We start from the raw sequence: 15876 nt of genomic DNA on the forward strand, positions 1-15876 counted from the left end.
CCATACTATCCTACTATGAACAATGCTGCATCTTATCTATACCAACCAGCCCCACAACCACCTAATTCATCCACATACCAGCCCATTTTTATCCTCCAAGCTCCCACATATAGCCTTAACATTCAAACTCCTACAAGACCCTAAATTCATCCTGTTAGCTTGGCAAGTGGTTCACGAGAGCAACAAACTATTCGAGAAAAGCTCGTATTTGATCCAATCCCCATGACTTATATGGAGTTATACCGAGAGCTCTATAATAGCCACTTGATTACCCTCAAGCCATGTGGAGCCGCTCAAGCCACCTTATCCTAATGGTATGATCCTACAGCTCACTGTGACTACCACTATGGAATTACTGGCCATTTCACTGAAAATTGTACTACTCTAAAGTATAAGGTGCAAAGGTTAATCAAGGATGGAATGGTAAGTTTTGATCAAGGAAGAGCAACAACACCTAATGTTAATGGTAATCCATTGCCTAATCACAATGTCAATGCTCTGAATGAGAATCAAGAATATGTTAATTCAAAAAAGCCTGAAGAGTCACAATGAATCAAGGGGGCAAGATAAAAATCTTTCACCTGATTGCACAGGGGCATGATTTTAAAGAAGGATGTTAAAACTGGTTGAACGCTACTTGTCATTCTAAGAGTTTTTTTAAAGTAATGTTAGGATTTCTTTTTTGCAATATGATTTCACTTATTATCATTTTAGTAAAGGTAACTTTAATGCATTTCATTACATTTTCTCTTTCATTCAACCATTATTCCATGCTCTGTTACCTTTCATAACTTTACATTCCTATTCTCAAATTTCAAATGATGAATATTTAGACAATGATAACAATAATTCTGGGATTTAATTTTGAGAACTCATCCACATTAATATGAAAAGATGATTTGAACAAAAAAGTAAGCTGTTACCAAAGGTGAAATAGATATGTCTTAAAGATTATAATCTTTTATATAGGTTCATGAGCTTTGTTCAATAGATGATGTTCAAGAAAAGTATTCACAATTGAGATGAAAAATGACCATCTTTCTTTTACCATTTGAAAAACCATTTATTGTTACCCCTTTGAGCCTATTATGATTTCTTTTTCTAAAGAACCCCAACCAAGGATCACCCTCTACACTGGGGGGCAATTTTTGAAAACAAATATCACAAAAGGTCTCAAAGATAGAAAGAGAAAGAAAAGCAAAAGAAAAAATAAATGCCACACATGATTTAGGGCAAAGTAATAAGAATCCTTTGTGTGAGGAAAAAAAAAGTAGTGAAATGATATGAGGGCAAAATGCTAAGTAGCATCAAATGATCATTTGGTTTTGAGCCTATTATATATATCCATTTCTTTTATGACCCCTCACCTTGACCTACATTATAACCTTGAAAAGTATATTTGGATCAAGTGTGAATACTTAAATTGAATGATCAAATGTTGGGCAAAGACATGCTCATGATGGAACAATGGAATCATGCTACATTGCTAGAAAGTTTGATTTGTGGAAGATATCAACAATGGATGAAAAATGAGAAAAAAAAAAGAAGATGATGAAAAAAAATAAAAAAAAATGAAAAAATAGAGGAAAAAAATGAAAAAATGAAAAAAAGATTCAAATTGAAAACCTTAAAGGGTGATTTGGGTAGAAAAAGATCTAGGTTAAATGGTTCACATGGATGAAAGATCAAAGACATCTGAAGATCCCTCAAAGACTGGGGCAAAGTTCGCCAAGCTCAAAATGACTTCAACAGTAAATGGAATGAGTTTTTGAAAATTTATCCTAGATTAATGTTCAAAATTGTCTAAGTATTCATCGTTTGGACATACCATTCATCCCAATGACATGTATCCAATTTATTTCCTTTCCTATTTGTTTTGTACCAAAATAGATCTTCATTGATTATCTTTACCATAATTCACCTTGTGTTCTTTTATTGTTACATCCCTAGAATAAATCAAGAAAATGTATAAGTGCATTATATCTGTCAAGAATTGAAATATGATGAATGAATGACAATGTGCATAAAAAAGGTCTTGCATTCCTTTAAAAAGAAATCTAAGATGATGATGGTAACAAAATGAAAAAAATGGTAGAAACTTAAAAGAGATGATTTGAAAGGACATATGATGTGACCAAATAGAGAATATGATGATGGATTGGACAATAAAATGAAGATAGGGCAAATCTTGAAAAGTGGTACAATCAAGTGATGAATATGGGGATGTATTGGTCGATATAACCTATGAGTTATGATTAAGTGATGAAAATGATATGGGGTAATAGACGAAACTGGTACTGAGAAGCTTATGAATGATGACCAAGTGATAGATGATGAAATTTATTTTGAAATGGCTAGTATTAAAAAGCTTATGAATGATGACCAAGTGACAGATGATGAAATTTGTTTTGAAATGGCTAGTATTGAAAAGCTTATGAAAGATGACCAAGTGACAGAAAATAAAATTTATTTTGAAATGGTTAGTGTTGATAAGCCTGGCATGTGGGGTAATAGGTAAAATTTATTAGTGCTGAGAAACCTCTGGATGGTGATCAAGTAATGGAAACAATGATGATTAATTGATGAAGCTTGTTTCAAAATGTTGAGAAGCTAAATAAGGGGAGAATGTGAGATGGTAGGGTCTTGAGGACCATATTTCATAATTATCTAGGATTTCATGACATTATTGACATTTGTATTGCATGCAACATGTTGGCATCATTGTTTAAATAGTACATTCACATAATTTGATGTTTGGACATGCATGGCATTATAAGAATCTAGGTTGTTGCATTTGCATCATTAAGAAGGCATGTGTGTCTTTGATCATGACATTCATTCATGCAAAATTTTAGGTCATTTGGAAAGAAATTATGAACCTTTAGATGAAAATTTTTGAATTTTAAAGAAAAATCTTAAAGTTTTAAGTTCCAAAGGAAAATCTTTAATATGTGAAAGTCCAAGGTTTCTTGAATGTGAATCTTTAAACTCAAATGAAAATCTTTTAGTTTCAAATGAGAATCTAGGTTGTTGCATTTGCATCATTAAGAAGGTATTTGCATATTTGATCATGACATTCATTCATGCAAATTTTTGGGTCACCTCAAAGGAAATTGTGAACCTTTTGAATAAAATCTTTGAATTTCAAAAGAGAATCTTTGAATTTCAAAGAAAAATCTTGGAGCTTTAAGTTTTAAATGAGAATCTTTGAGATATGAAACTTTGAGGCTTATTGAATGAGAACTTTTAAGCTTGAATGAGAAGCTTTGAATTTTTGAATGAGAATCTCCAAAATTCAAATAAGAATCTTTAGAATGTCGATGCGAGTCTTATAATTTGTAACTACAAATCTTAAGATCTTGCAAATTTGAATTCTTATGAAACTGAAATTTTGAGAATCAAATTTCAATGAATTCCTGTAAAGCTGAAACGTTCTTACGAATCTGAACCTTTGATTTGCAAACTCAAATTATGAATCTTTGAGTTTTCATCAGATACGATTTATGACTCCTTCGAAAATTATTGTCAAGGAGCCATTTATTTTTCAAAAGTTTTGATGCCTCTATTGAGAGGAGCCATTTATTTTTTAAAAGTTCTGTTGTCTTTGTTTAGAAGAGCAATTTATTTTCTAAAGTTATGGTGCCTCTGTTTAGAGGAGCAATTTAATTTCCAAAGTTGTGGTGTCTCTATTTAGAGGAACATTTACTTTTCAAAGTCGTTGAGCCTCTGTTTAGAGGAGCTTTGTTTATTATCCAAAGTTGTTAAGCCTCTGTTTAGAGGAGCTTTATTTATTTTTCCAAAAGTCGTTGAGTTTTTGATTAGAGGAGTTTATTTTCCAAAGTCGTTGAGCCTCTAATTAGAAGAGCCATTTAGTTTCAAGGTCGTGGAGCCTCTATTTAGAGGAACTTTGTTTATTTTTTAAACCTGTTGAGCTTCTGTTTAGAGGAGCTTTATTTATTTTTTTTATTTTTCCAAATTCATTGAGTCTTTGTTTAGAGGAGCTTTGTTTATTTTTCTGAAGTTGTTGAGCCTCTGTTTAGAGGAGCAATTTATTTTTCCAAAGTCATTGAGCCTCTGCTTAAAGGAGCTTTTGTTTATTTTTCTAAAGTTGTTAAGTCTCTGTCATTGAGCTTTTACTTAGAAGAGCTTTGATCAAAATTTTAACAAAAAAAAAGAAAAAAAAGCAAAAAAAATAAAATGTCAAGTTGAGTCTTAAATGGGTGTCTACGTCTTTGCACAATTCCTGTTTCACAAAAAATGTACAAAGAGGGGTAGCTGTAGATACCTTATTTTGTTCAGGGTTCTTTGTCAATCAAGACTAATCTAAGCTCGGTTGTAGGGATTTTTATTCATGTTTATTTTAGATTTTTTTTATCTTTGTATTTATCATTTTTATTTTTTTATGGTCTATCTATTGTTTAATTTCTTTTCCTTTCTCCATTATCTGATTAATTTAAAAAAAAAAGAAAAAAAAAAGCTGAAAGAATGATATTAGGATTGGTGCTAATTTTTAGCTTTGGGTGATAATCAGAATTACACTAAAACTTAATCACATAGTTTTATAAATGATTGCAATTTATAGCAAGAAAGATGGCAACAACAACAAGGGAGTGATGAGGGTTAAGTGACTAAAGAAGAAACCTAAACACAAACCAAGGAAAAAAAGGGTATGAGCGAAGAAAATTTGGAAGAATGGGATGGGAGTTTCTTGGAAGAACTTATCCAAGTTGAAGAAATCGTTCTTTCTTGTTCTTCTATTAACCAAAACAACCCTCATTCTTCCTTCTATTTACCACATTTGCCACGGCCACCACCACCACCAACATCATCACATTATCAACACCTACATTTTTCACCGTCATCTCACACTGATTCCCTCAGTTGCTCGCCTCCTAGAGAACTCTCTAAGAGAACCATCAATTTCGATGGAACCTTGAATTCCAATGGCATTTTTGCTAAATGGGCTACTTTTTCGACTCTTGTGCGACTAGTTCACGATTTTAAAAATGCTAAGAATCTCGAGATTAAGTGCTTAAAGAAAGAGCTGAGACACATTTCAAAGTAGCTAATGGACCTAAAACGAGAGTGTTCATAGCTTAAGAAGGAAAGAAATAAAGAGGATCAGCTTGCATTTGTGGATTCAAAGAATGAAGTGAACGTTGCTAATTTTCATGGGTCGAGGATTGCAAACTTAGAACATGGAATCCCAGTTACAGCTCATCATGAGGTTATCCAAGAATTTCTAAATGCAAAAACTTTTGATGATTGGCCTGAATACAGCTAAGTCAAGTTGTAAGAAAATTGGAGTTCAGACAAATCTAAGTGCTTGTCTTGATCTTTCTAAGAAGTTGCATGGCATCTAGGATTTGCCAAGTGACCAAAAGTTTAGAAGAAATCTGATAGCCAACTTGTTTGCAGTTTGTTCCACAGATATTGATGTCCTATTTGGGTTCATTAATATGAGCTCACCTTCCAAAATAATGGAACCACTAGTATTCAAGAGCTTTTTGATATGGCTTTGCAGAGCTTTGTGCATCCTATTCTTAGTTCTGAAGCTGCAAAAGTATCTTGTTTCTACTCTTCTCTTACTAAGATCAATAGTGGAATGTTGTAATTAAAGGCTCTATTTGAGTCATTGTTTGACTTTTGTAGTGTTGAAAATGCAATTATTGCTTATAGATCGCTCCATATACTACATGTCTTGCTGAAGCATTTTTTAACTTTTGAAAGAAATCCTGAAGCAAGCAATAAAAAATAGCAATAAGAGTACAGAGATTAGGGAAGGATCATAGGAATAAAAAAAACTAAAATCCACAGCACCACCAGTTCCCACCAAGCTAATTTTGCTGTCGTCTCCACCTTTCCATCCTTCCATCATTGACAATTCACCCCGAACAATTCACCCCGAAGCGGTTCATTTCATCTCTTAACCAATCTCCTTTCTTTGAATGGTATTAAGATTTTCAATCCAAATGGCTTAGAAGAAGATCAGAGAGTACGATTCCAAGAAACTTCTGAAAGAGCATTTCAAATGCCTAGCTAATAATCATCTCCAGATTTGCTCTACCCAGGTGACACAATCCATTGATTTCACTTAGTTAGCAAACCAAGAACCATGGTTTCCATCCATCAGATTGGTTGTCAAGCTAGATATATTGGTTGGGAAATGTGGAAAGAGTGGCTTGGTTGCTCTCAATTTAGATCTTGCTCAAGTTGCTGAATTCATCAAAGCACACCTTGGCATTGAAGTTGAGATAGGTGGTTGCGAAGCTTCTATAACCACCTTCAATGTTGAACCTTTTGTCCCCCATAAACAAGAGTATTACCATTCAATAGTCTCTGAAAGGCTTGGCTTTACCATTAGCTTTTTAGAATGTGGAAGCATCAAAATTAAATAGAACTAGGATAAGGTTAAGACCATTTTCCTTTCATTTGAGAAACCTATGACTCTCAAGACGTGCGTGCCATTGATAGCTACATTCCTTTTTGAAGTTCAAGGGAAGATTGGTGACTTCATCATGGCTATCTTTTTTGTCTTTCAAGATCTCGATTTCAGCTTTCTGAAGATGAATCCATTTACGCTAATGAATGGAGAACCATACCCACTGGATATGAGGGGAGAGTTAGATGACACTGTTACATTCAAGAACTTCAATAAGTGGGGTAACATAGAGTTTCCTTTGCCTTTTGGAAGAGCCTTAAGCCTAACAGAAAGCTTCATTCATTCATTAGATGAAAAGATGAGTGCATCCCTAAAATTCACTGTTTTGAATCCAAAAGGGCGTATCTGGACAATGATTGCTGGAGGTGGGGCTAGTATCATATATCTGACACATTGAGCTGCCGATCCGAGCCGCATCCTCTAAGCCGTTCTTTTCAGTTGATTTATGTGTCTAAAGCTGAGCCGCGTCAACCTTCCAATCGAACCGTTTTGATTTTTTTTGGTTTTTTTTATTGTTTATTTTCTTTGTTTATTTTGTAGTTTTTTTATTTTTTAATTTATGTGTTTGTTTATTTTTTTGGGAATATTTTTTGCATGAATAAACTAAAAAAAGAATAAAATAATATAATATAAAATTTTGAAGAATAATATTTTTGAGGAAAAGTTGAAAGTATCAATTTTCCTTGTACAAAATATTGAGTTTTTGAAGAGAAAAGGATTTATATCAAAGATTGAATCATTATTCTTTTTTATTTATTTCTTTTTTTTCTTGAATTTTTTTTGTTGAATAATCCGACGATAGAGCCTCTGCAAGTGAAACAGTAGTCTCCTTGTATACTCTTGAGGTAAGGGAATTTTTTCAATTTTTTGCTAAAAGTATTAGAGTCAATTGAGAATAATTTTCAATAATTAATTACTTGGTAAATTTTTATGGCTTATTGGATAACACAAAATTAAGCTGGTACCATCTTTCGATGGGTATTGTTAGGGTGCTATAACCTTTTTCACACGTAATCGTACTTTCAAACTTTGTTCTGGTTAGTAGACCTGAACTTATTCTTTTAGGGACCCTTAGGCTTAGGTGTTCCTTAAAAGGATAGATTCCTTAGGTGGCCAATCGCACCTAGATAAAAAAGATTGGTGGTGACTCTTAAAGACAATATTTAGCGATAGACCCCCGAATCTAAATGTTATGACAGATACATGGTTTTTCTAATAGACAATTATAGGATGACAAAATATCCCTAACTTGAAATTCAACATTAAAAGTGCAAGGACCTATTTGTAATGAAATATCTATATCTCCAATTACTTCCTTTCTTGACCAATCAAAGGCTCTAACTATCATGTGACAATTTTTCATGTAGGAAGATCAACCGGATGCATTAACAGTGTGGTCATTGGCAAAACATCAATGGAGGGCCTATTATCAATAAAAACCTATGCCATAATATGGCCTTTACATTTTTCTATGATATGTAAGGCCTTCACACTATCTCACCTTTTCGACAAAATCTCATCATCATTAAAAGCAATATAGTTTAAAGCCACTATACTTCTTACCAAATGGTCTACCTTCTCAACTAAGATGTCATGATCTTCATAAGCCTAGTTTAGTACTTTGAGTAATGCATTCCTATGAGGTTTAAAATTTAATAATAAAGACAACAATGAGATTCTAATTGGTATCTTGTTGAGTTGATCTACTACACTATATTCATAATGCCTAAAGATTTTTAAGAACTCATAGGCATCCTTGTTTTGTTACTAGCCTCTTGTAATGCACATTAAAGTTCATTGCAATAGAAATATTTTCTTCATTTTTGTTTCTTTCGACTTCCTTTACTTTTTCTCTTCTTGCTTGCTCTAGTGCCTTAAGAGTAAAAACTTGACCACTTTTAGTTATCCCTCTAACTCCAGATATATTTGTAGCATCCCCAATTGAATTGTCTAGTCTTTAGGCTTTCAGGTCACAATCATATTTCTAAGGGACTACCTTGTCATTTTTGAAAGAAAAAGTATTGGGCCATATATATAGTGATAGTTGCCTAAGGGTGAAGAATCGGCTCATATGCCATTAGTTTTGTCTCACATAGAAAACTGTCAAAGGTTTTGGAATGAACAACCTTCCAATAAATTGGCCAAAAATCATGCTTGTAAGATTTTCTTATTCTTTATCACAAAACTCAATTATCTCGAAGTTCATAAACGCTTGTACTACTTGTTTATAGTCTTCATAGTCCTAAATTACATGACCCGTTACCCTTCCATGATATGTGCAAATTGGACTTGGACTTTGAGGATCGTCGGTGACCTTCAAAACCATTGGTTGCATTATATCAATCTAAATCAAGCAATTATACACCTTTTTCAAATGAGTATTTACCTATTTTATCCACATTTTGGCTCTTTTACCTCTTATATTGCATTAGTTGTACCCCTAGCATGAATAGGTAATGGGTTTCCTTCGACTTTAAAGCTTGTTCGAGTGTCAAAATTCAATCATCCATCCTTTACCAAAACTTGCACCCTATATTTCAAAGTAGTGCAATCTTCTAAAGAGTGACTTACGACAACAAAATGATATTCATATCAACCATTGGGTTGTACCATTTAAAGTATGGTGGTTTAAAAGGTTCAATAAGGATACAGGGAACAAGGTGGCCTATCAGAAGTTATAGGTAAAGGTCAATGTAAGATACAGGTGTTGGGTCGATTAGGGTTTTTTCACGAGTGTGGATAGTGCGATGATTTTTCTATTCTAGGATAAGATTATTTTACAGGGAATATGGTCGCATAGATGAGGTTGGAGTTAATTGGGGGATTCTGGGTTGAAAGTTGGGCTGATATGTTGGCTATGGTGGTGGTATATATGGGTATAGTGCTTGGGATATCTAGTTGGTAGATGGGTAGTAGGGTGTATATGTAGGGTATGGATCATATAAAATGAAAGGTGAGCTAGAAACTACTACTTCATGGGTTTCAGGTTCTTTTTTTCTTGTCGTTGGGGTTTTCTTAGCACTTAAGGCCTCTTATTGATCAATTTTGTCATTTTTATTGCATTTTGTGTCATCTCACCCAATATCACCATGTCAGTAAAATTCTTAGTACCATTACCCATTAATTTGTCATAGTCAAGGGCCTATAAAGTGTTGATAGAAAGAATCATGGTTTCTTTTTTTGTTAATAAGGGTTGGACCTGTATAGCCATATCTCTCCATCTGTGTGCTCACTCTTTGAAGGTTTTAGTTGCCTTTTTCAACATATTTTGCAAAGATGACCTAGCTAGTGCCAAACTTCAACATGTTCATATTGTACAATGAAAACCCTAGCCAGATCCTTCTAAAAATATATCTTACTACAATCTAATTAGACATACCTCTTATAGTAAACCCAGTCAGACTTTCTTGAAAACAATGGAACAACAGTTCATCATTATCGGTATGGCCAGTCATCGTTCTATAGAACATTATGATATGTGCAAAAGGGCATTTTATTCTATCATATTTCTCAAAGTCCAAAACCTTAAACTTTGATGAAATGACAAGATCAAGCTCTAAGCTTAGTTATCAGGCATCCACACTCCTATACATATCATGTCCTTGATGGCCTTCAACCTTGACTCCAATAGATTATACTTATTTTTTATTTCAATACTTTTTAAAGAATTTAACACCCCTTTTAATTTCTCTTGTTCTTTTAGATCATTCAAGTTTGGCATAGTGATGGGGTCAAAAAGAGCGAATCTAGATTAATGTTTACTTGAACTGATGATCCTTTAACGAAAGTACTAGCATATTGTTAATAAGTTGCTAGTGGTACCTAAGTGACATGGGAATAAAGGTATGTGAATCCCGTATACACTGGTTCTTCTACTGCTGTCTCCTTTCTTAAGTCATGCATCTCAACAATTCATTTTCCTTTTGTCAAACCTGCTAACATCTATCTCAATTTTACCAACTGCTTGGCTATATTTTGCTACATTCCCATAACTGTTTCTCTGATTGCTTTTTGAGCCCTTTCTATTTTATCAATCTGACTGGTATTTCCATTTTCCATGGTTCTTGAATGAGCTCAAGTGTTATAAGCACACAGAATCAATTGATTGTGTTTCTTAGGATGCATTATCCTTGAACTTTTTATTAATTTCCAAAAGTCAAAAACACATTATATTAATTTTATTATTGGCCTTAAGAGATAGTTTAAAAATCCTCTAATATTTAGGTAAAACCTTTAACCATTTATCTTTTCTTCAAAGGTTTGATAAAAGTATACTTATAATCACCATTCCTTGTCCTTAGCTGACATGAAAAACAATGAATTCACACAAATGATGCATGATATGTAAGTCTAATTTTATTATTATTCTTGTTGAGAATAAGCTTAAATGCCTTCCTATATTTAAGCTGGATTATTTAAAGACTTCATTCTGCCTCAAAAGTTTGATGAAAGCATATTCACAACCATCATTATTTTTCATCAACACTTTTAAGCATACTATTATATATAAGTAGGGATATTCATTCCTAGATAATTTAATTCAAAAAAAGTTCTCATTCATTTAAAAAATTCCAAGTTCTAACATCATGGACTTTCCTAAAACTAGACCATAAAAGTGTTGAACTTGCTAGTACTATTCTTTTGCTTCTTCCAATAAGTCTAATAGAAGCTGACTATGACTTTTAGTAAGGATAACCTTCTACCCCAAAGACTTTTCCTTTTCCATTATCACCTTGGCATGGTTGACTACCTTTTGAATTAAGTACTAAGGTGGGTACATTTGTCTCCTATAGCTCTCAATCTTCCAATATTCTCAAGCCTCTGTTTCTCGATTGTACACTTGTTTCCATTCTGCCTCTTTTCTTTGCCATTATTTGTTTACAAGGGCAATGTAATCTTTGTTCTCTTGCAGTTGCATCTTTATGGCCTTGATTTCTATCCCAAGTGCATCATTCTCTCCCTGAGTGTCCAAGCTTCTTTTCTTTTCAGTTCTCAACTCTCTTTTCAATTCCTCATTCTTTTTTTAAGTCTTACTTAACTCATTTTTGTTTGCTTGAGGGCTTTATGCAAATCTTTTTTTTATTGTACCATCATGTTAATCCTATCATCATTATCCTAGGCCCTACATTTTCAAAATCTGACTTTTTCCCTATGCTACTTTATCTCATCCTTGCATTTGCTCTCCTTGTCTTTGTCCTTTAGCTAAGCTCTTAACCTTTGATTTTTCATGTAGCTTATTGAGATCAGTGCGAGCCTATTCTTTTGCACTCTTTCCTTGTACTTTAGCTAACCTATCTTCTCATGCAGTCTTTGATTTTTTTTTTTTTTATCTTTTCCTTGTTGGCCTCAAATTCTATCTTAGCAATCTCTAATTTGGACAGTGGTGGTTTGGCCTACGGATAAACTGGTTGTACTATCTCTTAATCTGATGGTAACACCAAATCATTAACTTACTTGGCCCTCTAAACCAAATATCATTGAGTTATATCATCTGTATATCTTCTCAATTCTAATCTAAATGTGTGTCCTTAAGCCTTTATGATGACACATACTTTAGCCATGAAACCTTTATATCATAGTTAAATTCTATCTAATCCAATCTTCAAGTCATTAGAATAAACTTGTGGTACCCATATTGTCTTTTGAGCACTAATAGTGCAAATTAAAGGTTCCCCAAATACCAGTAACTGAACTCAAGGTTGATCTCCACAACTATACAAAATCAAAACTCGAGGCATCCACAGTGCTTTCCAAGTCACCCCATCTCTTTCTAAACTTTAAAACCAAAAAACTATCCATTGTTGCTTTTAAAGATTCCTAGGCCATTCTTTTGCATTGAACTCGATCAATGGTGCTAAGGTCTTCATGTAGATCAATAATAAAGCTTGGTTGGTATCCTAGAAATGATTCCGAATCCACACATATAACTTATGAATACAACCAATCAATCTTCCTTCTCCCTTCCTTTGGCAATAGTTCAAAGATCTAATAGTTTTCGCTAAAATAGTCGATGAAAAGTTGATCTTCTGTTCCAACTATATTAAAAAGTCAACCAATGAGGCCTCTATATACCCTAAAGCTCTCGAGAAGATCTCTGAACCATATATAGCAAAGGCAAACATATCCATAACTCAATCCTTATTAGAACTTTGAAGCATAATATCTCATAAGAAAGTCCATAGTACTCCTTCACTGGTCCCTTTCTTATTTTTAATCACCTAAACTCGACCCCAATTATTTTTACTAACCTTTTCTTATACTCAGTTAACTTTTGTGCTTTTCAATAAACTCTATCGAGCTTGACATGACAAAATAGAATACTCTTCTATAGTAGGTGTCAAATCTTTTTCATTGTTAAACGTGAAGCATCGGTATGCTAAATTCCAAAACTTTATTGCAACTTTTACATTTGATCATTATGTTTTATTAGTACCAAAAGGCAACATCTCTATACTTTACTATGAAAGCCACATTCCTTTTTAAGCTTCATTGACTCCAAATACCCTCTAAATCCAAAATATCATTTATCTTTAAATCCAAATATACTAACTTTGGAAGGTTTAGGGCATACCCATCCATTGAACAGTCTCCTTCTATCTATTGTCTATTTGCTAACTGATCCCTAATTTCCCAAAACAACCTATTTGCCAAAAACCCTACTTGAGATTCTTGAGATGCCATGAAAACCTCTATCAACAAATTACCTAGAATGTACATCCCTGATGCTTTATTGTTTTTAACAATGATGCATGAAACAGACAAGTAAAGAAAGAAAACATAGAAAACACAAAAAAGTCAATACAAAGAAAACCAATGCAATGCAAGAAGATAAATTAACAAGCAATCTCTTTATTTTATCTTTTGTGATTTTGGTTTTTTTTTTTTTTTCCATTTCTAATGTTGTCCTCTATTTTTTACTAAAAGCAATAAATACAAGTTATCAGCTTAACATAAAACCAAAAATAAGAAAGGTAAGAGTGCTTTTTCATATGACTTATTTGGGATAATTTCTATGAAAAGGATACAGCATGGCTCTACCTAGGCCTAGCTCCCTAGAGTTCACTATATGTTGGGTTAGAGATTGATGCATCTAAAGGTTCTTAAATTATTCCTCACATCATTATCAATCACATACTAGTGTTGTACCTTGAACCTCACCCATTACAGGCTACGAGAGGAAAAGGTTCAATCTAAGTAGAAGTGTTTTACTAGCCATTGCAGAGTTTTACATCTCATAAGGGTGTAGCTACTTTACTTCCTCCTAAATAGGGTTAAAGCCCAAGTATAAAGCTTATGCATGTAATGCAATGTGAGTATGTGTGAAGGAACATACAAATCTTTCACATTTTCCTAAAATTACCTATATCTTAAATGCCCCACAAATATTAAGAACAAAATAAATAACAACAATATAAAATAAATGACATAATTAAAATATGCATGAAATGTAAAACACACACTTTTTTTTTCTTGAATTTTTTTGAAAACAAGGAAATTAAAACATTTTTCATTTTTTCAATTTCATTTCAATCAATATTTTTTAGCTTTTTTCATTTTTTTTAGGAAAGCAAGAAAACCAGGATTAAGGAATTAAGATTAAAACTAATTAGGACCATGAAACCAAAATTTAGGGTAACATATAATCATTTTTGGCCTGACTTTCTAAACATGTGTCTCTAGTGGAGTCATCAAGCTGTCGCGTGATGTATTGGGACTAGGGAGGAACTCGTCTGCCAGACAAATGAGGAATGATAAAAATAAAGGCCTAAAAAAGCATTTTCATTAAAAAAAAAGTCACCACCAATCTTTTTTAGGGTGTGCTTGGCCACCAAGAATTTTTATCCTTTTAATAAAACATTTAAAAGATTAACAATTTTATAAAAAAATTACGATCTACGAAATCAAATTTAGGGTTTGGGAATAAGTTACACATAGGGAATGATTAATACCCTCACAACACTTGTTAAAGGTAGTACCAATTGATTACATGTTATCCTTGAATTTTGGTACAAATGATCCTATTATAGTGTTCAGAAATCAATCCTCTTTTTCATTCCAAAAAACTTGAATTTTCTTTTGATTTGGAAAAAAAATCTATCTTTTGAAAAAAAAAACATTTTATTTTTTGATCAAAGTGAAAACACTTTAAATATCAAGACACTTTTTTTCACTTTCCTATATTTAGGTAAAGCTTTAAAAATATCACTAATTTAAAGGTTTTCAGATTGCCCCATAAAACTGAAATAACACCTCACAACATAATAATCACCAAGAGTCTCCCTATAATTAGGCCAGATCTTGATGACCATATTTACTTGAGATATTATCTTATTTAAAAGCATTTTACTTCGAAAACTTATTTTGAAAACAAATGCATGATATGTATGAACGTAACAAAATGAATGAATGCATGAATAACATAATATGAATGCATGGCAAAAAATGCATAAAACAAAGTAAAATGTGATGTAAATGCGTGAGAATGTCATGGAAAATGGGATAAGAATGTGATGAGAATGTGATGAAATGCAAGAAAAAGGATAAAGATTCTGCCTTTCTCCAAGCTTCTTTTAGCTTCTCTCTTTCTTTTTTCCTCCTCTATTTTTAATTTCCCAACATTTTCCTCATTTTTTATTCACGTTCTTCTACTCTTTTAATGCCCCATGAAAAAGATGAAAAAAATCTCCTTAGGTAGAATGCTAACCCATAAATTAAAAGCTCATCGAAGGGTCCATATTCTTACCTTGTTTTTGGTTACTATGAGTAAGCTGTCACCACTGGATTCACCTTCTAAAGATGATCTGATGATCCAAAATGCATATTACCAAAGATGGGATTTTTAAAGCTGTTGGGTCTAAGTGAAAAGATCAATTTGCCCCCCATAACAAAATTTTTGGTTTCTATGCCATTTCCTTGCAAATCTATGTTTGTTTATTCATTTTTGGGGTTCTAAAGCACCAAAAATTATGAAATAATATCAAATTAAGATCTAAATATTTTGTGAAAATCCAACCTCAGAAAGGTTAATTTACAAAATTACCTCTACGGGTATTTTGATAATTTCACACCTCCTTAGGTACTACTATAGTTCCAAATGCACCAAAAATCATCAAATATTATTAAAACATGATTTGGAAAATTTTGCAAAAAACGACTTCGAGAAAGCCAAATTTTGAAAATACTTTTAAAGGGTATTCTGGTGATTTCACACTTTTAAGGTATGATCAAGGTTTTCAATATTTCAAAAATCATTAAATAATACCAAATCCTACTTTGGTGTTTTTCACAAGATTTCAACCTTGAAAATGTCAATTTATGAAAATACCCTTAAAAGGTATTTTTCTAATTTCACACCTTCTAAGGTGTGATCTAGGTTTTTAATGCATCAAAAATCATTCAAAATATTCAATTATGATTTGATAGTTTTCACTAAA

The 15876-nt window shown here is 32.8% G+C and overlaps 2 pseudogenes; both read left to right on the plus strand.

The window, feature by feature from the left end:
- The first annotated feature begins 4669 nt into the window (after positions 1–4669).
- Positions 4670–5758, plus strand: LOC149516434 (protein SENSITIVE TO UV 2-like; annotated as a pseudogene).
- Positions 5759–5972: 214 nt separating this feature from the next.
- LOC111293325 (ATP-citrate synthase alpha chain protein 2 pseudogene) lies at positions 5973–7173 on the plus strand (annotated as a pseudogene).
- Positions 7174–15876: the final 8703 nt, after the last annotated feature.

Source organism: Durio zibethinus, chromosome 10 (assembly GCF_047325235.1).
Source record: "Durio zibethinus cultivar Kanyao isolate XHJ-2024 chromosome 10, ASM4732523v1, whole genome shotgun sequence".
NCBI classification, from domain to species: domain Eukaryota; kingdom Viridiplantae; phylum Streptophyta; class Magnoliopsida; order Malvales; family Malvaceae; genus Durio; species Durio zibethinus.